This window comes from Pleurodeles waltl, chromosome 11 (assembly GCF_031143425.1).
Source record: "Pleurodeles waltl isolate 20211129_DDA chromosome 11, aPleWal1.hap1.20221129, whole genome shotgun sequence".
In the NCBI taxonomy this organism is placed as follows: Eukaryota; Metazoa; Chordata; class Amphibia; order Caudata; family Salamandridae; genus Pleurodeles; species Pleurodeles waltl.
Genome location: NC_090450.1, coordinates 540,068,601 through 540,091,405, shown reverse-complemented (window position 1 = coordinate 540,091,405; position 22,805 = coordinate 540,068,601). Strand labels below are relative to the sequence as shown.

The 22,805-nt window shown below is 47.1% G+C and overlaps 1 protein-coding gene across 1 annotated transcript in view; it reads right to left on the bottom strand.

Moving 5' to 3' along the window:
• The window catches only part of LOC138265860 (collagen alpha-4(VI) chain-like), a 946,529-nt gene that overhangs the window by 658,179 nt on the left and 265,545 nt on the right, over positions 1–22,805 (bottom strand). The window contains exon 6 of the mRNA XM_069213964.1: positions 17,534–17,579. The gene's annotated coding sequence lies outside the window, so the exon portion shown is untranslated. The remainder of the gene's footprint in view (positions 1–17,533; positions 17,580–22,805) is intronic.

The window sequence follows — 22,805 nt, the reverse complement described above, 5'->3', positions numbered from 1 at the left end:
GTTTTCTGAGGAGGAGCTCAGGGTCATGGTGGAGGAAATCGTCCAGGTAGAGCCACAGCTATTCGGATCACAGGTGCAGCACACCTCCATAGCTAGGAAGCTGGAGCTATGGCGCAGAATAGTGGACATGGTCAACGCAGTGGGACAGCACCCAAGAAATTGGGATGACATCAGGAAGAGGTGGAACGACCTACGGGGGAAGGTGTGTTCCGTGGTCTCAAGACACCACCTTGCGGTTCAGCGGACTGGCGGCGGACCCCCACCTCCTCCCCCACAACTAACAACATGGGAGGAGCAGGTCTTGGTGATTCTGCATCCTGAGGGCCTCGCAGGAGTAGATGGAGGAATGGACTCTGGTAAGTCAAATCATAACTATTACATCCCCCACCCTACCTGCATGCCATCACATACCCCCACCCTCACCCCCATCACTCCAACTCCTCACAAATGTCCCAACATCACAAACCACACATCCCAACACCAAGCCCTGTATGCAACAACAAAGCATGGACACCCATCACCAAAGCATGGCCACTGCACATACCCATACACCCCCCTAAACCACCATCACACAAGGACCCACACAGGAATGCAAGCACTGGGGTACACGGTCACCAACCTATTGCACACCATGGCACACACAGATGTAATAAACATCCTTTTATACCCCTGCAGGACCCCTACCCAACGTCACCGGACAGGAGGGTCCACACATGTCCACACCACCAACAGAAGAGGCCCACAGTGATGACAGCAGCTCTGTCCAACTGGATCTAGATGACCAGCCCGGCCCATCGGGGACCTAGGGACAGTCCATTCCCCTCACACAGTCACAGGCCACTACAGAGCTTCCCCCCTCTGGAAACACCAGCACAGCACCCACCCAGCGGGCCCATCCCTCTGTCCCCAGGACACGTCAATCAGCAGTGTGTCCACCAATACAGGGAACCCAGGCTAACCCACCACCCCAACAACACCAGGGACCTGGGGGCAGTGGTAGTGGGCACACGGTCCAGGGGACGGAGGCCCAGGAACACAGGGGAACTGGGAGGGCTGCTGTGCGAAAGGGGGAAGACAGGCCAAGGGAACCCACTCTCCACGAGGCCCTCTCCAACATCATGGGAGCCTACCACCACTCCCAGGAGATGATGGCAACGGTACTGGCCAAGTTTCAGGAGATCCAGCGCCTGCAGGAGGAACAGTATTTGGGCTTCAGGGAGGAACTCAGAGCCATCAATTCCACCTTAGGCACCATCGTAGGGGTGCTGAAGGAAGTACTCAACACCAGGAGGGACACTGTGGCACAACAAGGGGCCCCTGACAGTAGACTGGACGATGAACTGCCCACCACCTCCGCCGGCGCTAGTGGATAGGAGGCACGGCCACACACCAGCACCCCACCCCCTGGAGAGGGAGAACCACCCCGCAAGCGGTCCCTGAGATCCAGGACAAAGACCCAATGCCAAGACCCACACCAAGAAATGAGACCACCCTGATTGTCATCCTTCTGTCCCACTTTGTCACCCTGTCCATCCTCATACTGCCCCAGCTCCACTTCCTATGCCCATTTGGGCAATGCACCTGTGAGACTAATAGGCTGGACTCTGCCATGGACATTCCTCCACCATCACCCCTCACCATTTTCCAACCCCCACCAATATTGAGCACTTAAATAAACACCCTTGAAGCACAAAACAATCTGGAGTCAGTCTGTGATTTCGAAATAGTGTATTAGCAATTACAGTGTCAAAATGCTCTTTCATATGTAATGTCAACATACCTATGTCACACAGCTCTAGTCCATGAGGAAACAAAGCTGATGTCACACAGTGGGACCCACATCTGTGAAATCGTAAGGGAAAGTGACAACTCAGTGACCATACACTGGGTGAAAACGACAGACAGTAGAGAGGTAGTAGTGTTAAAGTACATGTAGTAGGCAGGTGTGTATTCTTACCTGTGTCTCACTGAAAATATTGCAGGATCACCGAGTTCCTGTTGTCTATGTCCTCTTCTTCTGCTTCCTCGTCTTCACTGTCCACAGGCTCCACAGCTGCAACAACACCGCCATCTGGACCATCCTCCTGCAGAAAAGGCACCTGTCGTCGCTAAGCTAATTTGTGAAGCATACAGCAGGCCAAGATGATCTGGCACACCTTCATTGGTGAGTAGAATAGGGATCCACCTGTCATATGGAGGCACCTGAACCTGGCCTTCAGGAGGCAGAAGGTCTGCTCTATTATTCGCCGAGTTCGTCCATGGGCCACATTGTAGCCTTCCTCTGCCCTTGTCCTGGGATTCCTCACTGGGGTCAGTAGCCATGACCGGTTGGGGTAACCAGAGTCACCTACAAATGGCGAGGGACAACTGTTAGACACGCACTAACCTGTAGGGATATCCCCAGACAACCATTCCCATAGACTTGCTTCCAGGTGCTCACCTAATAGCCACACACGGTGCCTCTGGAGTTGACCCATCACATAAAGGATGCTGCTTTTCCGCAGGATGTAAGCGTCATGCACTGAGCCAGGGAACTTGCCATTAACATGGGAGATGTACTGGTCTGCCAAACACACCATCTGCACATTCATGGAATGATAACTCTTCTGGGTTCTGTACACCTGTTCACTCCTGCGGGGGGTACCAAAGCCACATGTGTCCCATCAATGGCACCTATGATGTTGGGGATATGTCCCAGGGCATATAAGTCTCCTTTCACTGTAGGCAAATCCTCTACCTGAGGGAAAACGATGTAGCTCCGCATGTGTTTCAGCAGGGCAGACAACACTCTGGACAACACGTTGGAAAACATAGGCTGGGACATCCCTGATGCTATGGCCACTGTTGTTTGAAATTACCCATTTGCAAGGAAATGGAGTATTGACAGCACCTGCACTTGAGGGGGGATTCCTGGGGGATGGCGGATAGCTGACATCAGGTCTGGCTCCAGCTGGGCACACAGTTCCAGGATTGTGGCACGGTCAAGCCTGTAGGTAATGATCACATATCTTTCCTCCATTTTTTCGACAGGTCCACCAGCGGTCTGTACACCGGAGGATGCCGCCATCTCCTCACATGTACCCACAGCCTACACGGAACACGAATCATAATCCGATATTTGGCCTACACGAGTGTTGAGGCAAGGGCTAGGTATGTGTGACGCAGTTAAAAATTAAGCCATGTGGGCCCCTGAAATGGCAGTTCCTGACCTGTAAAGTGGGACAATGGGATGTGAGGTAACTACGCTGGCGTTGTACACCGTCGCGGTAGGCGGTCAAAGACCGCGGCTCAATGCTGCATTGGTTAACATTGGACCCTATGGGTCCCAGGAGCCAATGATGATGTACGCCGGCGGTGACGGTGCACACTGCCGTGGACGTGACCGCCATTTTCTATCTGTTCAATCACTGGATACCTGATCTTCGACAGGAAAGGACCTACACTGCAAGTGCTGCTGTGACCTCGGTCTGGAAGAGACAATGGCTTGTGTGTCTGCGGAAAGGGCCCCTGCCTTCACATTGGAGGAGTTGGAGAAACTCGTGGATGGGGTCCTCCTCCAGTACACGCTACTCTACGGTCCTCCAGACAAACAGGTAAATACACTGGAGCATGCTGTATGGGCTATGCCTGTGTGGAATGGGGTGGATGAAAGATGGGGGGGGGGAGATTGAGACGTGAATGAAACGACGGGGAGTGCCTGTGCATCATGGCAAGGGTAGGGATGGGGGCCAATGACTGTGACGGTGCATTTGGTAATAACTTTTCTTTTCCCCCTGTACAATTCATGTAGGTCAGCGCCCACCAGAAAAAAAGATATTTGGCGTGCCATCGCCAAGGACGTCCGGACCCTTGGGGTCTACCACAGACGGAGCACCCACTGCCATTAGAGATGGGAGGACATTCGCGGCTTGAGCAAGAAGACGGCGGAGGCCCAGCTGGGGATGGCCTCCCAACGTGGGAGGGGTGCCCGTCGCACCATGACCCCCCTGGTGTACAAGATCCTGGCGGTGGCGTACCCGGAGATGGATGGGCGCTTGAGGGAATCACAGCAGCCACAAGGGAGTGAGTGCACTCTCATTTTGCTGATTTTGCGCACAGTGGAGGTGTCTGGGTGGGGAGGTGGGCTTTGGGTTTCCCTAGGCCAGGGCGAGTGTGCTAGTTAGGTCTTCTTGTTCTGGCAGACCCTGTGGCACCCCAAACCCACCTGTGTACAGTGGCAAGTACACCTAATCAGGCTCCTGTGTCATCCATGTGTGCAGATGTCGTCCATAGCCTTGTAGTCCATGTCCCAGGGATTGAACAGTGGAGGCCAAGTACGCAGCGTAGTGCAGGGGGCTTCTGTGTCTGTCGTGTCCGCTAACGGTAGCGGTAATGCATGCACTCAACATGTCTTTCTTCTGTCGTCCCCCCCTTTTTGTGGTCTCCCTGTTCTTGTGTGCATTAGCATCATCAGGCGGAGGAGCAGTGGCACCGGAGCAGGAGGGAGCTGCATCCCACATGGCCCTGGAGGGCGACACTGTGGACTCGGAGTTCACCAGTGGGACGGAGGGCGAGGGGAGCTCCATGGCGGGGACAGGAGCTGACACCAGTGACAGGGACTCGTCCTCTGATGGGAGCTCCCTTGTGGTGGCGGCAACATCTGTGCCCCCCGCATCTACAGGTACAGCCGCCACCCCCCCCTACCAGCACTGCCCTCCAAGCAGCCCCGCAGCCTTTGCCCCGTGCCCGCTCACCCAGGAGGGTGGGCATCACCTTTGCCCCAGGCACCTCAGGCCCTGCCCTAGTCACCCCTGCTGCCCTCAGTGAGGAGGCCATTGACCTCCTCAGGTCCCTCACTGTTGGGCAGCCTACCATTTTGAATGCCATCCAGGGTGTAGAAAGGCAGTTGCAACAAACAAATGCATTCCTGGAGGGCATTCATTCTGGTCAGGCGGCCCTTCAGCAAGCTTTTCAGACTCTGGCCTCAGCACTGATGGCAGCCATTGTCCCTGTCTCTAGCCTCCCCCCTCCAATTTCCTCCACCCAGACCCAATCCCCTGTACCTCAGCCTATCCCAAGCACACCTTCAGACCAGCATGCACACACGTCAACACACAAGGGAAGCTCTGGCAAACATAAGCACCACACATCCCACAGGCACTCACGCAAGCATCACACACATGCAGACACACTAACATCCACTGCCTCCACTGTGTCCCCCTCCTCCTCGTCTCCCTCCTCCCTCCCTGTCTCATCTCCACTCACACCTGCATGCACTACATCTACAGCCACTACTTCCATCACCAGCACACCCACCACCACACCCCGCTCATGTGCAGTCACCACCCCCACTGCCATTCACACGTCCCGTGTCCTCTCCCAGTGTGTCTGTGACACCCCCTCCCAAGATACACAAACGCAGACACACACCCACCCAACAGACATCCACCTCACGACAGCCTCCAGCGCATGCACCTTCACCCAAAGTCAGCAAACGAACACCTCCTGCAACCACCACCTCTTCCTCCACTCCCAAACCCCCTCCAGCTACCCGTCCCAGTGTGTCCAAAAAACTTTTCCTGTCCAACCTTGACCTCCCACAGCTCCCCCACCCCGTCCATCTCCTAGGTCCCGAACTAGCACCTCAGCCACAACATCTCCGGGACCAGTGGCGCCTGGAGTCACCGGAATCTGGAGTGCACCGGCCACCAGGGCAGCCAGTGTGGCACAGAGCCACAGCACGGACAGTCCCCCACCTGTCAAGCATCAAAAGTTGGCCAGTGCCCGGCGGGAGAGGGGGAAGACTCCAGCCACCAAAGCCGCTCCCAGGGGTACAAGTGGGAGTTTGGATTCAGCTGTGACACCTTCCAAGGTGGGGAAGGGCCACAAGAAAGTCAGCAAGGCTGGGAAGAGCAGCACAGCGGAGAAGACCGCCATCATCCCTGCTGCCCAGGAGGCCACCGCCACCAGCCCTGCTGGCCAGGAGGCCACCGCCTTCATCCCCGCTGCCCAGGAGGCCACTGCCAGCACAAGCCCAGCTGCCCAGGAGGCGACTGCCACCAGCCCTGCTGGCCAGGAGGCCACCGCCATCATCCCCGCTGCCCAGGAGGCCACCGCCATCATCCCCGCTGCCCAGGAGGCCACCGCCAGCACCAGCCCTGCTGCCCAGGAGGCGACCACCACCAGCCCTTCTGCCCAGGAGGCCACCGCCATCATCCCCGCTGCCCAGGAGGCCACCGCCAGCACCAGCCCTGCTGCCCAGGAGGCGACTGCCACCAGCCCTGCTGCCCAGGAGGCCACCGCCATCATCCCCGCTGCCCAGGAGGTGACCGCCACCAGCCCTGCTCCCAGGAGGCGACCACCACCGGCACAGCTGCCCAGGAGGCCTCCGCCAGCATCAGCCCCGCTGGGCCATGAAGGACCGCCAGCACCAGCCCCGCTGGGCCAGACAGGACTGGCAGCACCAGCCCCGCTGGGCCAGACAGGACCGCCAGCACCAGCCCCGCTGGGCCAGACAAGACCGCCAGCAGCTGAGTCACTGCAAAGGACCCCGCCGCAACAAGCACCGCTGAACAGGGCACCGCCTCCACAAGCACCGCTGAACATGGCACCGCCACCACAATCACTGCTGAACAGGGCACTGCCGCTACAAGCACCGCTGAATAGGGCACCGCTGAACAGGGCACCGCCGCCACTAGCACCACTGAACAGGGCACCGCTGCCACAAGCACCGCTGAACAGGGCACCGCCGCCACAAGCACCGCTTGAACAGGGCACCGCCGCCACAAGCACCGCTGAACAGGGCACTGCCGCCACTAGCACCACTGGCCCATGGGCGCCAAGGGCACTGTCACTACTGAGTCTGTCACAAGCAGGATGAAGCACTCTGGGCACCAAGCCCCCTCCAGAACCAGTGGAGTATCACATCCACTACCTCTGTCCTTGGCAGGATTAAGCACTCTGGGCACAAAGGACCCTCCAGAACCAGTGGAGTATCACATCCACTACCTCTGTCCTTGGCAGGATGAAGCACTCTGGGCACAAAGCCCCCTCCAGAACCAGTAGAGTATCACATCCACTACCTCAGTCCTTGGCAGGACGAAGCACTCTGGGCACAAAGCCCACTCCAGAACCAGTGGAGATTCACATCCACTACCTCAGTACTTGGCAGGATGAAGCACTCTGGGCAATAAGCCCCCTCCAGAACCAGTGGAGAAAGGCATCCACTTGAGAGACTGTGGCTTTGCACTCCCCAGGATGGAACAGTGGGCAAACCACCCACTTGTTAGACTTGAGAGACTGTGGCTTTGCACTCCCCAGGTTGGTACAGTGGGCAAACCACCCACTTGTTAGACTTGAGAGACTGTGGCTTTGCACTCCCCAGGATGGTACAGTGGGCAAACCACCCACTGTAGAGACTTGAGAGACTGTGGCTTTGCACTCCCCAAGATGGAACAGTGGGCAAACCACCCACTTGTTAGACTTGAGAGACTGTGGCTTTGCACTCCCCAGGATGGTACAGTGGGCAAACCACCCACTGTAGAGACTTGAGAGACTGTGGCTTTGCACTCCCCAGGATGGAACAGTGGGCAAACCACCCACTGTAGAGACTTGAGAGACTGTGGCTTTGCACTCCCCAGGATGGTACAGTGGGCAACCCACCCACTGTAGAGACTTGAGAGACTGTGGCTTTGCACTCCCCAGGATGGAACAGTGGGCATGTGGCCCCCTCGTGGATTTAGCGTTGTGCACTCAACCAGCTGAGGTGCCCCCCCTTTCCCTTCCCCCTGAGGCACCTGTTTTATTGCTATCTGATGCCTCTGCAGTGTTCTCTCCGTCATGGTGGGGGATTGAGTGTGGGCCTCGCCCATACCGTATGGGCCCAGTGTTCCACAGACTTCAATGGAGCACTACCTGGACTACTATTCTTGGTGTATATTTTGTTTATAGTGTATATATATATATATATATATATATATATATATATATATATATATATATATATATATATATACTGAAAAGATGCAGGATCACAAGAAAACAACAGCCAGCCAGGGCAAAAATCTGGATCCCAAAGGATATATATATATTTTTGTGTCCTGGATTTTAATATATTACTATGGTTACACTCATTTCCTTTTGTCTTTTCATTCTTCCGGGGGGTTCGGGGTGTAACTGTGATGTATCAATATGTATTAGTGTGTGTGTTGTCGTGGGTGAGGGTGGGGGTGGGGGTGTTGCGTATTGCGTGTTTGTGTCCCTGTTTTTTCCCTCCCCCTCCCCTGTGTCGTAGGTGCAGTACTCCCCGTGGTCTTCGCCGCCGGTGTTCGTACTCCTGGTAGAGGAGCAAGAAGATAAGGGCTGGCAGGATCTGGAGCTCAGGGTCCATGGCGTCCGGATTCCTCGTGGGGTGTATAGAGGTGAGCGTTTTCCCTTCGGGGTCCTGTTTCCGCCATGTTTTTGTTCGCGGGGAATCAGCCCCGGAAAAGGTGGCGGATTGGTAGGTTGTGATACTGTGGGCGGTACATTGTCCTCCGCCTGTCTGTTGGCGGTGACCGCCAAGCTGTTTGTTTGTACCGCTGTGGCGGTCTGAGTGTTAAAGTGGCTGTCTTTGTTGGCGGTTTCCGCCACGGTCGTGATTAAAAAAAAAATTCCGCCGGCCTGTTTGCGGTTTTACCGCCGCTTTAACACCGACCGCCAGGGTTGTAATGACAACCATAATCTCAAAAATAGAGATAATATAAAAACGCCTGACAGATATTAATATACCGATACACGCCAGTCTCGTTCCTTTCAGGACTCACCGGAAAAAGGCAGTAAGAGAGGTGGGTGGCCAGAGCTAAGAACTGAGTACGTGAAACCGAGACAGGAATCACAACGCTCAACAGAAGTTTCGTTTAAAAAAGAAGAGAAACTTCCCCAACAAAAACTCCAATTTAAAAAGAAAAATGTGGCAGCAGTTGCAGTTCGTCATGCCACTCAAGAAGAGGGCTCTATTGAAGAACAAGAAGTCGGCCTTAGAGCTATTAGACAGCGCAGCAGAGGTCACGATAGTTCGCCGGAATCTTTTAGAGCATCTGGAGGTGAAAGCCACTGACGATTTCTTACAAGTTGAAACTGCGGACATCTGTGTCTCCACGCTTGATAGGGTATCAAAGTGATGTTACAGTTAGAAGGAGACATTGAGCGCACAATTGACGCAATCTTTTGGGATTGCGTCGTAAATATATATGATATTCTACTGGCCGAAAGGGATTGGCAACCTGAATTTGTCCATACTTGCCCAAACGGGGAAGATGTTATCAAACCTTCTTCCTCGCCTCTTGTTCCCAATGAGTTTGCAGAATCCTATGCCATCAATTGGGCATTGGCGCAGGCACCCGTGTTATATCTCAACCACGCAGGGTGGGATAAAGATTCCCCCATCATATAAGTCGTATTAAAATCAACCACACCACAACCCCAATACCCAATAAAACGTGATGCAAAAGCACTAGTGAGGAAAATCCTCACACAACTGGAGTACCAGGGCGTAATTGAACTCTGTGTCTCACCAATGAATAATCCCTTATTCCCAGTAGCTATACTGGACCATTCATACAGAATAGTCTGAGACTACAGACATTTAAACAGTCATAAACGCACAGACGCTATACAAAACTCACATAGCACAGCACTCATGAACAACATAGTGCACAAAAAATCCAAAACAACACTGGATACATCCAATGGTTTCTTCTGCCAAAATATAGCACCTGAGAGTAGAGACTTAACAAGTTTCAGTGCACTAGACTCCCAGAAAAATCTGTTGGTTACCCCAGGTGTACAAGAACAGTCCATTGCACGATATTGAACCTGAAGCATTGTCCTATGTAGATGAAATCTACCTCACAGAGGATGAATAACTGCAACATCTAAGACGGGTAGCCCACATTGTTGTAGGATTTGCCAAATTCGGCTATAAATTCAACTTCAAGAAAGCAAAAATAGCCTTCCTGAGTGTCCTGCTTCTGGGATACGAATTATCAAGTGAAGGAAAGAGCCTACCGCAACAATTCTTGGACAAATGCGCACAGTTACAACCTCCAAATACAATTTAAAAACTCCAATCCCTATTGGGTTTCCTAAATTTTGGCAGCACTTACATTCCAGATTATGCACCACGCATAAAGCCCGTATATGACTTAATACGTCCTGACTTTTCCAGTAAATTTTGGACAGTCGAACACACATGCATTCTCAGAGCTTTGCAAACAGACATACTTGCAGCACAACACTTACACACAAGGGACAATAAAAAAACATCTGGTTATCAGAGTAATTGCTGGTGCCATTGGTTTCACCTATGTAACTTTCAATGAGGGTGAGACAGTCCCGATTGCATACAAATCACATTTGTATTCAGCAGCAGAACAAAGCTTTGCTCCCACTGAGAAAATTTTCACTGCTGTTCAGATGGCTGTCATTAACGAAAGCCCACAAGTCCAGGGGAAACGCATTATTGTTGTCTCTCCAATTCCAGCCCTTGAGGCAGTTACCAAAGGGAGCGTTCCTAACACTAAAGCATTACATCCACGTTGGATTCAATGGGCAACGTCTTTGACAGCCACTGACGTTGACTACATTTTTGACCGAAAGTTACAAACTCAAGAATTTTTGCAATATGAACTAGAATATCCAGTTCAAGCAAATACATTGCCTGTTGATCAATATCAAAGAGTCATGTACACCGATGGCTCAGGACAACCTGCAATTCGCACAAAGCATCAATACTCCGCTGCTCGTAAATGGCTACATGGAGGGTGATAAATATTGTCCCCAACATACATTCACACAACCCCAAGGGGATTGCACAGCACAATTAGCAGAGCTAAAGGCTCTGGTAATGGCACTGGAACATACGGATCCGGCACAACTAACACTGATTGTTTGTGATTCATACTATTGTGTCCAGTCCTTCAATGAATACCTGCATTACTGGCACAAGAATGGGTTCAGAGATTCTAAAGGCAACACCATCAAACACAGACTTCTGTGGGGGAAAGTAGCAGATCTGAAGGAAATGCTATCAAAAGTCCATGTTGTACATACACTTGGACTCCAGCGCGTTGGAATACACGTTGCTTGAAATACACTGGCTGATGAAGCTGCCATACTGGCAGTAGCTATGGCTGCTGTTGCTGCAGTAACTCGTTCTGGAACGAAACCAGCGATGACATAATGGCTGCCGTGAAAGCTACAGCTGAAGGCACGCCCTATCCAAAAGCATTTCCTGGTAAATATTCCTAACAAATGGGAGGCTTCCTTGACGTTTAAGTAAAGATACCAGGTGTGGGAGTTCGAGTAATTCCCAATAAAGACATGAGACCAGAGTTGATAAAGCAACATATAAGGGGGTAGCATCTGCCCATGCTGGAGTAGTGGCTACAATATCATTATTTCAAGCACGTTATTGGTGGCCAGCTCTATACAAAAAGACCAAGCAGTATGTCCTTTGTAGTGACATCTGCCAACAAATTAAGGGTTCCACTGTCAAACGCCTACCGCAGACACCCCTCTTAATTTTTAACAAACCATTACAATGTGTGTACTTGGACCATTGTGGTCCCCTAACACCGGACAGTGCATACAAATACATTTTAGTCGCTGTTGACTCATGCTCCAGATTTCTATTGGTGTGGCACAACGCTCGGCTGACGCTTGGACTGTTATTAAAAAATTGCAAGTCTTTATTGGTACTTATGCAGTTGCGGCTTTCCACTCGGACCCGGGCCCTGCTTTTGCCTCTAGGACATTCAGGGACGCCATGGCTTCGTTAGGGGTCCAACTCCATTACTCGTCTCCATTTCATCCCAAGGGAAATAGTGTCGTGGAGCAACAACACTGTGATTTAAAGCAGTCCTTAAAAGCCAGAGTATTAGGTACGGGTCATAGTTGGCTTAACCACCTCTATGGAGTCCAGAGAGCACTTAACAATCTGCCTAGAAGGTCTCTAGGGGGTTGTACTTCATACGAGTGCCTGTTTGGAACTCAAATGAATGTTCCAGACCTTGATGGTCCTGGTGTGGAGGCAGTAGAAACACCTAGTGGTATAAATGAACGTGTCACTGTCTTGCAGGAATTACAACAGTTCTGTGACTACAACGCTTCTGCCAGTACTGCCCCTGCAGGAATTAAGGATGTACCAATAACATCTACCGGCTGGATTCCAAAAGTTGGGGATCTAATACGTGAAAGAGTTGCTGTGAAAGAGGAGTTTGGTCTTTCTTATTGTGCACCAGTCCCAGTCTTGGGAATACACGGTACAAAATTATGGTGATATGTTTTGCTATAATTAGTATAGACACCATTTAATTCACAGAACAACTACCCCAAAGACTATTTTTAATTACACACAATGGGAACATTGTCCAACTCCACCACAAGGGAGTTCTAAAACATATTCTGAAAAGTTTGCACATTTTTCTGGGCACAATGTTAAAAATGCTGAGTCATATTATTTCAAATTGCCATTAATGGAAAATGTACATATATTGTTGACAGATACGAAATTCATTTGCTCGGATTCCTTTGTTTCCCGGTTGGCTATAGAACACTATGAATATTGGTTGAAGTCGATTGACTTAAAAGGTGTGTGGGGAACACAAAATTGGCAAATAAGGGGGAAGAAAGCTTTATTTAGAGCATGCCTAATACCTGTTCAAACAATATTTTTAAATGAAACTGTACAACAGACAAGTTGTTTAGGATTAGCAAAGATTAAGGAATTGAATGCGCCCAGTATTCCTGCCCCTGCAAAATTTTACTAATGGCAAAAGTATATAAATGCAACTGAAGATCATCTTGATGAATGGGTGTAGAATGGCACATTTAGTGCTTCACTGTCACGTTCTGGCGGATGGTTATTGTGGTCAATAGATACCAATGGGTGTCATAAATGTTTTATAAACTCCACGGGTGGTTTTAGAACAAGTAGGCCAGACCCTCGCTATGAGTCATCCGAACATGCGGGTAGAGTAACAACATACAGTGTAGGGAAACTATGCCAGCAATGGTTGAAGAGTTCCTCACTAGATGTTGTTAGAGAACACCTCAGTCTCCTGTCTAATAACACTGACTTACAGGATTTCTTGTTAGGCCCCAGAAAACAACAAAGAAAGCACTTCTTATCCACAGTTTATAATGAAATTTGGAAGCTTTCTCAACAAGAAGCTGCTGCCCGGTTAAGGCAAATAGACCAGGAAAACTTACAGAAGGCATTAGCTGTTGTAGACAATGGGATTAATACCCTCTCCGACCGGATATACACCTTAAAACACATTGTTTCTTCTGCAATAGACATAATACAAAGTGACATGTCTTCTTTACACCATGGACAGAGTCAACTAAGGCCCATTATGTATTTGGGATGGACACTACAAACATTGAAGGCAGGTCACGTTCCCTGGCAACACGTTAGCGCGAGGGACATATTTTCCACCTTTAATTTAATACGACAACAACACATAATGGCTAAGAAGGAAGCGACATATGTCATGTTAAATATTAAAAAGTTAGAAAAGTTTACTGTGGCTGAAATACCAACTGCTGAGTGGATAATTCACAGGGTCATTAATCTGCCTATTTCAACACTTCAGTTCACGTCCTGCTTAAAACACATTCCAGTAGGCAGATCTGAAAGGCTAGGAGATAGTTACAGCCATGCAGTGTGGGAGTTTCCCTTCTCGTAGAAATGTCTCAGTGGTATGAAAGAGGTCTTTCTTAGCGGCAGTGAATGCAAGATTTCTGTCAGCCATTCGATGGTTTGTAAACAGCTGTCCTTGCACGGGGCATGTAACGCTTCGGCAGCAAACTTGGCTTGTTATCTGAAGGGAGTTCCAGTCCCCGTGATTAGACCTGCGTTCCAGGTGCTCTCAAATGGCAGCTATGTCCTCCTCAATAGTGAAAACTGTTGTGGGATGCGAGCCGGAATAGTCTATGTTGTTTCAGTTTCTAAGCTTGTTACATGCTGCGGGAACTTACTTTTTCCTCACACAAAACAGAGGGAAGTAGCTGAAATTTGGACGTATATCACTACTTCAAATTTGAATTTTGGCAAGTTGAGCAGACTCAAGGTTTTATTGTTTCAAAAACATGTGGCGTTCACATCTGCATGCAAGACCTATGCGCTTCAGGTGGGAAGGTCATCAGCAGAGATACAGTCCCTTTTAAGTACTAACTTTCAGAGACACATTGGTGAGCTCCTAAGCAAATATTAATGCCTCCATTACTACTGGAATCGCAAATTTCTTTAAGGCTGTCGGTTCTGGTTTAGTTCGCGCCTTCTCCTCTATATTCGGTTTAATACCATCAGCCACCCATTCAATATTCTCAGGTATTTTCGGGGGATTTCCAATAACTTTGGCTACAATAGGTGGCATCTTGCTATTGCTACTTGTTCTGCGCAATGGCTGTCCTACCGCAACAAGGAGGACTGAAAGCGCTTCCACCAGGGCAGCTGTGTCATGAAAGCATGATGCAGTAATTTGGAGCAACACTCCTGGAGCAACTGGAGTGTGACTGGTCCATGTCATTCAGACCGGTTTTGCATTGTGTACAGCCTGTGTTTTGGTGCCTCTGGTGGTCGATCGAACATGCACTGCCAGTTTGTCTTTCTACGCAGCGCATTCTTTCATTGCACGCTGGTCTGTTGATGTTCTCGCTGAGGGCTCATTACCAGACATGCATGTTGAGGGTGTGTTTGCTATGGGAAGCTGCTTATGAGTTCCCCTTCATGGAGGATGCAGCTCTAAACTCATTGTTGGGCACACCACGGAATGCTGCTTGGTTTTCCTTGGAGATGAACTTCCTACTTTACCACCTGCCGAAATGGAAGATTTCCTGTCTTCAATTATTCCGGATTCAATTGGCAACTCCCAAAATGACTCTGAGTCTTGAAATTCGGTCTTTTGACGCCACAGTTAACATTTTTAAATTGTCCTTTTTACACATGCTCAGGTGTCTTTTTACCTTGTCATCATTGACATTCTTATACATATGCCTTAGGTTGAATTTTAGTAGCTTTTATATATAATTAGGCTTTGAACCACTTTTGAACTGGCAAGGGGAGGGTGTTGTGTAGGCCATTTTAGTTATAGCTCCATATATGTTATTTTAGCAAGCTAGGCCTGCCGCAGTGCACTTTAACCTAGATATATTTTATTCAGCTTCATTTATTATTTTAATAGTAGCCACATTTGCGGTCTTGTTTTATTTTTCTCTATATAGCAGTTCTTTACCTAGGTCAGCACTGCGTTCTTCAACAAGACATTTCTTTCACTCTGTGCTTTTCTCAAGGCTGCAGTAAGATAGGCTGCGGGTTAACGTGCCAACGCTTTGTCTCTAATGTTCATAGAAACATACACATCCTTACGGAGGGACATTTTCTCAGAACATTAGCTGTTTTATTATAAAAATACTTCTCTGCCCCATACACCTTAGAGGGAGATTCCAGCCAGATGACCACAACTGTATGCTGATTGCAGAATGCTTCCCTACAACTGCTTATGTAAACTACAGGCCTCTTGCTCCGGTATGAGGGATGATGTCTTCCCAGGGGAACCTGAAGGGCAGAATTGGAGCTTAACATGCTGTGCACTAACATAACCTCAGTAGGAATTATTTTAATGACTCTAGTGACAATATGGTAGCGTTATTTTTATGCTTTACTCTCCTCATCACTATTTTAATCCTGTCATGCTTCATTGTCCTAGTTATTGCAGTTCATGCTTTATTATCTAAGATGCAGTTGCTTCATTACAACTTTATTGAAACATAAACTGCCTCTGATTGTCCTTTTATATGTGAGACTATTGTAAATGAGAAAAACATATGCGATCTAAGTGGCCACGATTTCCCTGAGGAGTCAATTGTGTCATGCGCTTGGTCCCGATCATCCCTGCTTTTGGGTAGAGATGAAGCACTGCTAGTTAGCCAGAGCAAAACCCAGATGGCGCTGACAGGTGTCACCTGTAGTGGGTTCAGACCCAGTCTCCCACAGTGCAAGTGATTCTGCCGCCCAAATCCAGTATTCTCATCAGAATAATGAGAGCCTACGCGACAAGGCAACATTCATGGACTATGGATGTGGTGCCATTTAAACATCAGCAGATGGTTTCAGATTCCTTGCTCTGGTTCCAGTACCGTGGATCCAGAAGTGGAGACTGAAACTTGCAGCGAACCACAGCACCAGCTCGTGAAGAAAGGCCCCAAACTCCAGTTCCTATTTTGGAACATTAGAACTAAAACAATAAGTGAAAATCATAAGAAAGAACGATCTGGCAGTAGACCAGACCCTTCGGCAAGCTTCTTCTACTCAGCAGGAGTTGGCCACCCTGGTGGGATGGGCAAAGGACCAGACAAGAGGCCAGGCTCTGTGATAAACCCCCGCTAAATACGGCCAAAGGCCAAGAACAGCAGGGGTTGGCTGCCTGTAGAGGAATGAGCACTGCCTCTGCAGCAAACCCCTGCTGCGCCCCCAGAAGGTTGGAAGCAAGGAATTCCTAAATGTGGTATTTAATAGCAAATATTGGAAAAAAAGTTAGCATAAAGGTATAGTTGGCTTGGTTGTAACACCTTAACACATATTTATTTAGAAATACAATTAAAGTGGAGTTATGTTTACAAATTGTAGCCGAAAATCCAATGAAATTCACATGTTGTTGTTGGGACCAAAATCCAAAACTTGCACAACAGCCACTCGCATACACTCTATAAACTAGCATTAGAGGCCTGAATGTAAGTACAAAATAGCTTAGATTAATATGGAGCACAACTAATATCATCACAGATACAGCTCCCTTAGGTGTAGCAAGCATATGTTAATTCAATTAAACTGGAGTTATATTTACAAATTGTAGCCGAAAATCCAATGAAATTCACATGTTGTTGTTGGGACCAAAATCCAAAAGTTGCACAACAGCCACTCACATACACTCTATAAACTAGTATAGCATTAGAGGCCTGAATATAAGTACAAAATAGCTTAGAGTAATATGGAGCACAACTAATACCTTCACAGATACAGCTCCCTTAGGTGTAGCAAGCATATGTTATGTGTAACATTGACCCTATACTATACTCTTCAAGGGTAGCCTAGTTCACGTTAAAAATCAACCACAGATATATGGGAAACCTTCATTGCACATGGTGTTCAATATATATACAACTGTTCAGAGAAAGCCAAGTTCCTCGAGATGGTCAATGTCTGTTCCAAAATAAATGCCCTACTATGAACAGCTTTATTCTGTATCAAACCCCTCGAGGACACCAAACCTACATTAAGAAATGAAGTTGATATGAGTAGAAAAGTGAATACTGTAGGCAGTGTTTACTCTATGGAGACAGTTTACTCTGTACTACACATTTTGCAGACATTACAACTCTCGTGAGAAATACACTACAGAGAATTAAGAAGGACTTACTAAGCACAGTGTACATTCTATGCAAACCCTGTTTACAGAATGACTATTCATTAAAAATAAGTAAGGCCTAACGGTGGTAAGGATTATACTACCTGAAGCCTTCTTACTGTGGTGAAAACTTCACAGTCTGCTCATCTTCTGAAACAAAAGAAGCACATAGGTTGGTACCTGGTAGACACAGTCTCCTATATTAAGTAGAAATCGTCATGCTGAGATGATTCTGTCTAATAACTCAAGGCTTCTTATAATACTTGGTATGTAGCACATAGAATCTCTGCCCTGCTAGAAACCTTTTCTGCAGTACCAAAACACTTGTGTGGAACATAATGAACGCACATCAGTTGTCACCTACACAGAGTTACTGTTCAGTACAAAGATTTATAATGTTTTCAATACCTCTACACACCTAAGGTCTATTAGGAGGACATGCGTTTTGTAAGCACTTACAGAAAATAGTTGGACACAGGCTGTTCAAAATTAGGTTGTAAAGTAATATGGTGCTTACCTGCCACTATGCAAACTACAAAACAAACTAACACAGTCATTGGATAATGTCATCAGTGACATAATCAGTGATATCATCAATGATGTCATTTGAGATATAATCAGTGATGTCATAAATTAAGTAATATATTGTCATGAGTGATGTCAGAGGTGAGGTAATAAGCAGTGCATGCCAGTGGCGCAAGTTATAGTTAGATCTGCTAACTATAACTGGTGAATTTCTGTCATTTGTTTTAGTTCATAATGTTACTCTTGTCACTGACGAACCTACATGAATTTCTAATAAAAAAAAAAAAAGAATCTCTTTCTCACACCTAACTATAACATTACTATAACGTTTTTTTCAGTGGGAAAAAAATATAAAATTAAATATATATATATATATATATATATATATATATATATATATATATATATATATATATATATATATATACACACACACACACACATAAATATATATATATTCACTGAAAAAAACAAAGATTACACGGACATTATAGTTAGGCTCACATTTCTTTTGTACAAAACCAGTGAAGTCCGCAGTTAGAATTACCTGAGATAACTATAACTTACACCCCCACAATCTACGGCTTATGACCTCACATATTACATCACTCAAGACATGGTCAGAGGCATCACTGATGACATCCCTGATGACATTATCCACAGAGGCACTCACACATACTCACACCCCTGTACAACCTCTCATACACCCACTTACACACCTGCACAATCACTCTCCTACCCATTCACACCCCCATGCAAGTACTCACACAACCACTCACTAATCCGTATAGCGCCTCACCTACTCATATAGGCACACACAACCACTCACTCGCCCCATACAGCTACTCATACAGTCACTTACTGATACAGCCACTCACAAAGCCACATACCCACTCAGACAGCTACTTTCACACCCACTTACCCAACTGCAAAGCCACTCACACACCCACTCAGTCACTCACACAACCACTCACTCACCCATACAGCTACCTTGTTTTTTTCAGTGAATTTCCAAGTTTTTTTAAAATCAGATTTCCTATCTTTAATGTCCTTGTAACCTATGTTTTTTTCTGTGAATTTCTAAGGTTGTTATTTTAAAAAAAATCATAAGAGTAACTTATAACCTTTTGCAGTAGATATGTGAGCATCTGTCTGTGTCTGTTACTGGGTGCATGAATGTGTATGTGTTTGTCTGAGAGTGGTAGTGTGTGCCTCAGTGTTTGTGTAAAGTGTTCTATAAGTGTGTGAGTGGATCTGAGATTGGCCGTGTGAGTGCCTGTGTTTGCTCTGTGACTGTTTCTTTCAGATGTTCTGTGTGTCTGTGAATCCCGCAATGGTTACTGCAATAGGTCTTTGGTGTCTGTGTTAGTGGGTTTATGGGTATGTTGGGTGTGTGAGTGGTAGTATGGTTTTTGGGGATTTGCATATGTTCTATGTTTAAAGCAGCGAATGATGCACTGTGCTCATACAACAAACATCATTAAAAATGATTTGTCACATTCATCGAAGATCAGATTGAGCAATAATATATTATGATGCATTCACTTCCATTAAGGATTATAGAATCTTTTTAAAATGTAGCATTAGAGGAAATAGTTCTACCTTCATATTTGTCAAGTTGAACAAGTTAAGATTAGTTCCATTGTATGAAAGGAGAGGTTTGCTTCGGGAACCTGCTCTTTTTTATAGCTGAAACTACTTGTCGTTGAGGTTTAATTGATCAGAAATTAGGATCAGGGCAATAATGGGCCCAGAATTGACCCTGTAAATGTTTCTGAGTTGCATATACAGCAGATGTTCTTTAAAGTAAGTGTGGCAAAAATACCCAGAGTTCAGAATACAATGAATATACATTTTTTCCAACATTTTTTTAATTGTTGCGCCTTCATTGTGATTTTCTAGTGAACTTTTACAGCACGTATGTCACAGTTTTGTGCAAAAGTCGCAAAGACAGCGTGATTTTTAAAAAGTGTAAAACAAATATATACACATATTGTAATTTATGTTTGACAACAGCTGTACAATATAGTGTTAAAATATATTTTGCAATAATTGTTCATATAAAGCACTTTTACATTGTATTTCTCGTCTTCTCTATGGTGTCAGTAGTCACGATGACGCTGGTAGGTGCGCATATCATGTGACCTGGAAATAAAGAGAAATTATTGGAGGAGGCAGTTTTCATTAATCTTCAAAGGAAGTTCCCATCTATTTCTCTCTTCTTGAATCTTCCAAATCTTATCTGGGTCATTCATTGGAGCTGTCCTGTGCTACTTTTCTTAGGTTTTTTTTGTCATTTTTTCTAAGGAAAATGGCAACAGGAGGTAGTGAGGAGCATGTGGTTGTACAGCAGCCAGAAGAGCAAGAGCAGGAGGTGCATGAGCAAGACTCTAGTGATGAGCAGCCTGCACCCAAAAAGCAAAGTATTGCTTGGGAATTTTTTATGATTCCATCAGGAGAGTTTACGACTGTTCCTAAATTTGTAAAATGCAGTTTGTGCGAAAAGAACCTTGCAAGAGGGACAAGCAAAAAATATTCTTGTGGTACAACTTCCATGTTGTACCATTTGAAGACCTATCATCGCAACACCTTAAAGAGGGCACAGAAGGAGAGAGAAGGGCGGGGGCCATCTTCATCTGCAGCTGCACCATCTGTCCCTGGGGACAGAGTCCCTACTGAAGTGGAGAGACGTTCCCCACAAACTGCATAAAAGTGAAGGCATGTTGGCACATATTGTCTTGACTGCGGCACTATGCTCAAAGCAGGTGGCAGTATTTTATTGCCATTGTAGAAGCTGCAAGGCAACATACTTGTTAAACAGTTTGTTTCATCTGTGCTTTTGCACTATTTTTGTGTTTCTGGTTAGAATTTATTTTCCTCCTCATTGCCATTTTCTTTGATAAAAAAATAAAAAATGTTAGGGAAAAAACACAGTTCCAGAAAATCAGAAGAAAACTAAAGGTTCTTGTCAGAACCACCTTTCATGCTTAAATAAAAAGATAAGCTATAGGTTTGTGTATATGTTAGAACACCGCGTATAGGTGACTAAATAAGTGCTTGACTTTGTAGGCATGACTGAGGTGAGTGAGTGAGTGAGTGTATGAGTGTTGTATGGGTGACTCAGTGAGTGACTGAGTGTCTACAGGTGAGTGAATGAGTGCATGCATGGTGTATGGGTGAGTGAGTGAGTGACTGCATGAGTAGTGTATTGGTAAATGACTGAGTGCATGACTACTGTATGAATTAGTAAACTTGAGTGACTGGATGAGTAGTCTATGGCTGAATGACTGTGTTCATGAATGAATGAGAAAAACAAAAAAGGGAAGGATATGCCCAGACGTGGGTCTATGCCACCAGAGTCAAGCCAGCCTGGCTGATGAGGGGTGATACCCCGAAACAGGCCCCAGAATGTTTGTTTCTGGTCTAGGAAAAACCTTGCCTGGCAGTTCGGGCTGGACTGTTCCGATGGGAAGCAGGGTCAAGACTGATTTGCATATGGCTGGGTTCAAACTGGAATTGAATGGTGAGCAAAAAAAAAAAACTGATGGATTAAACCCAGATCTGTGACTGGGGGTGAATGTGTCTGATTTGCTCTGCACCCCTTCCATCATCTGTTGTTTTTGGAAAGTGACTGACTGCATGAGTGGGTGAGTGATGTATGAGTGAATGAGTCCTTGACTGATGTACGAGTTAGTGAATGAGTGCTTTACTGGTGTATGGGTGAGTGATTGAGTGCATGAGTGGTGTATGGGTGACTGAGTGAATGAATGAGTGCGCCTGCAGGTATGTGATTGAGTGTATTAGTCATGTATGGACGAGTCAGTGAATGCATGAGTGCTGTATGGGTCAGTTAGTGCCTGTGTAAGGGGGTCTATGGTTGAGTGAGAGGTTGTGTAAGAACTGCATGGGTGAGTCAGTGGGTATGTGACTAGATATATAAGTGATTGAATGACTGTGAGGGTGCTTGTATAAGGAAGCAAGAGGGTGCATGAGTGGCTGTATGGCTGAGTGACTGGTTGTATGGATAGTTGTATTTGTGAGTGAGTCAGTGTGTGAACGGATGAGTGAGTGTGTGAGTGCTTGTATGAGTGCAGGCTGCATGAGAGGATGTATGGCTGATTTACTGTCTGTGTGAGTTGTTGTTTGGTTGAGTGAGTCGCTCTGTGAGTGGCTGTTTGGGTGAGTGAACGGTTGTGTGAGTGGAAGATGGGTGACTGTGTGAGTGCCTGTAAGGCAGAGTGAGTGCCTGTGTGACTAGCTGTATGAGTGAGTGAGAGGGTACATGAGAGGCTGTATGGGTGTTAGTGCCTATGTGAGTGGCTGGGTGGCTGTTTGGTTGAGTGAGTAGCTGAGTGAGTGGTTTTATGGGAGAGTTAGTAGTTGTGTAGGTGGCTATATGGGTGACTGAATGATTGTGTGAGTGGCTGTATGAGAGAGTGTGTGTGTGTCAGTGGCTGCATGTGTAAGTGAGTGTGAGTGGATGTAGAGGTGAGTGCTAGTGTGAGGGGTTGTATCGGTGAGTTAGTGCCTGTATGAGTAAGTGCATGGGTGAGTGAGTGGGTGTGTGAATGGTTGTATAAGTAAGTAAGCGACAGCGTGAGTGCTTGTATGAGTGAGTGAGAAGGTGGATAAGTGGCTGTATAGCTGAGTGAGTGGTTGTATGAGTAGCTGTATGGGTGAGTGAGTGGATGGCTGTATGAGTGAATGATTGAGTGTGCGCGAGCTTGTATAAGTGAGTGAGGGGCTGCATGAGAGGATGTATGGGTGACTTACTGTCTGTATGAGTGGCTGTTTGGTTGAGTGAGTGGCTGTGTGAGTGGCTGTATGGGAGAGTGAGTGGTTGTGTGAATG